This window comes from Sapajus apella, unplaced genomic scaffold, assembly GCF_009761245.1.
Source record: "Sapajus apella isolate SASKATOON/1434 unplaced genomic scaffold, GSC_monkey_1.0 scaffold42, whole genome shotgun sequence".
NCBI lineage: Eukaryota > Metazoa > Chordata > Mammalia > Primates > Cebidae > Sapajus > Sapajus apella.
This window is the reverse complement of record NW_022436982.1, coordinates 9,657,914-9,660,036: the sequence shown is the minus strand read 5'-3', so window position 1 is coordinate 9,660,036 and position 2,123 is coordinate 9,657,914. Positions and strand designations below refer to the sequence as shown.

At 43.1% G+C, this 2,123-nt stretch overlaps 1 pseudogene across 1 annotated transcript; it reads right to left on the bottom strand.

The window, feature by feature from the left end:
- Nucleotides 1-980: 980 nt before the first annotated feature.
- On the bottom strand, nt 981-1,888 carry LOC116565943 (annotated as a pseudogene). The gene is made up of 2 exons (XR_004275676.1): nt 1,798-1,888; nt 981-1,643 (listed from the first exon to the last, which is right to left on the bottom strand). The product of XR_004275676.1 is annotated as a periphilin-1-like (transcript).
- Between the last annotated feature and the right edge of the window lie 235 nt (nt 1,889-2,123).

Sequence of the window (2,123 nt, the reverse complement as noted above, 5' to 3'; positions counted from 1 at the left end):
CTGGGACTCGGCAAGTTGCAAAAGAAAGAAGTTTGTTGGACTTACATCTCCATTTGGCTGGGGAAGCCTCACAATCATGGCAGAGGATGAAAGGTACATCTTACATGTCAGTGGCAAAAGAGAATGAGAGCCAAGTGAAACAATTTTCTCCTTTCAAACCATCAGATCTCATGAGACTTATTCAGTACCAGGAGAACAGTATGGGGGAAACTGGCCCCACAATTCAATTATCTCCTACTGAGTTCCTCCCACAACACATGGGAATTATGGGAGTTCAATTCAAGATGACATTTAGGTGGAGACACAGAACAAAACCATATCACCTATTTTTATGCTGCCACGACAAAGGATCTTTCATCTGTTAGCTCAAGGCTCCAAGGCTCTAATACACAATAAAATGCAAAGACCACAGAGCAGGTAAGAATTCTTTATCAGTTATTTATATCTCTGTGTACATGAAGTGTGGTAAGTAAAGGATAGTGGAAAGCAGGAAAAAGCTGTCCTCCCTGAAAAGGCCTGGGTTGGGGTATAAGGTCAGCTTTTCTACCTCTGCCAAGTGCTTAAAACCATCAGACATTCACATTCTACCTCTGCCCTCATTTTTATGGTTGTCCTTCTTTATTTTATTTTCCATCCTGTGGAGTATTCCTTTAAAATTGATTTTTTTTATTCTCTAGATACCAAAGTATTCAGTTTATTAGGATAGTACACTTTAACATATTACAAACCCTAAGAAAAAGCAAGCAAGTCAATAAAGTCACAACTCAGAAATCTAATATTTTCACATGGTATTATGTGTTGGCCGGGCACAGTGGCTCACGCCTGTAATCTCAGCACTTTGGGAGGCTAAGGCAGGTGGATCACTTGAGGCCAGGAGTTAGAGACCAGCCTGGCCAATATGGTGAAACCCTGTGTCTATTTCATGTAATTTCTGTCTCAATGCATACTGAATAGACTTCTCTAATGAAGGGTCTTTTTCAATCAGCATTTTCACCACCATCCCGAAAGTTTCAGTCTTATTGGTAAACCTGTTCAACCTCTTTGGTTTTTGATGCTATTGCTTTAGAGAGACTGTTTAGCTGACTATCTTCAAATAATTCTATGCCATCTGCTGTGTTTGACTCAGGTTCCTCTGACTGGTCAGTAAATAATGGTGCTGTGGATCCTGCCTCACACTCAGAAATTTCAGGCAAGGTACTTTCATCTGATTTCTTTAGCTTTTTAGCAGCCCACTTGCTTGCAGCCTCAGCAAGTTCCTTTTCAGTTAGCCTGCTGGGTCTGTCTAACACCTTTGATGAAGAAGCTGCTGAAGCACTTGAGGGTGAAGTGTCTCTTGATGTTTTCAAAGACTGGATAGGCCTCACTTTGTTTCTATGTTGAGACTGATGGAAAGTATGGTTTGCTCCTTTCTGGAGAGTAGCTTCTGCTACTGACACTGGAGCCAGATCTGCTGTGTGGAGAATCCTTTCGGTCACCAGGTGATTCTCTGAAAAAAGCATTGTCCCTTTTATGAGGAGAATACTCTCTCACATAATGGGAAGAGTAGAAACTTTTTCTTCTACAGCCATCCCTCATGTCCCTGTATTCAGGTTGCCTGCTTGCAGAATGATCATCTCTTGTCCATCTATAACCAGATTCATCTCCTCTATGAGGTGGACCACTTATTCAATCATGGGAAAAACTGCAGCTCTCGTCATAGTCTCGGTAATAAACATCTCTGTAATATGTATTGTAGCTTTCTTCATCCGACCTGTCTAGCAGTGGTGGTAGTATTAACTAGTCTATTGTAGCCATTGCTGGGATGACTTCAAGGAGATGCTCGTTCTCTTGGAAGTCTTTCATATTCATATCATCCCTCAGAACACATTTCATCTCTTCTGTAAGCCATGGAATTCCTCACACCAGGGTGCCCAGGAAAGGGAAAGCTGTTCACCAGAGGCATCTGACACGAGGAATTCTGCATCAAAGGCACACAAGGAAGGTGAAGCTGCCCGCCACAGTGCACTGTGGAACCTGGTGCCCAAGAAGGGACCAGTGCTTGACTCTGGGGAGGTCATGTGCACTGAAGAAACTGGATGCCAGGAAGGGGAGCATGCTGCAGGAGCCCCAGGATGGAGTGGCTA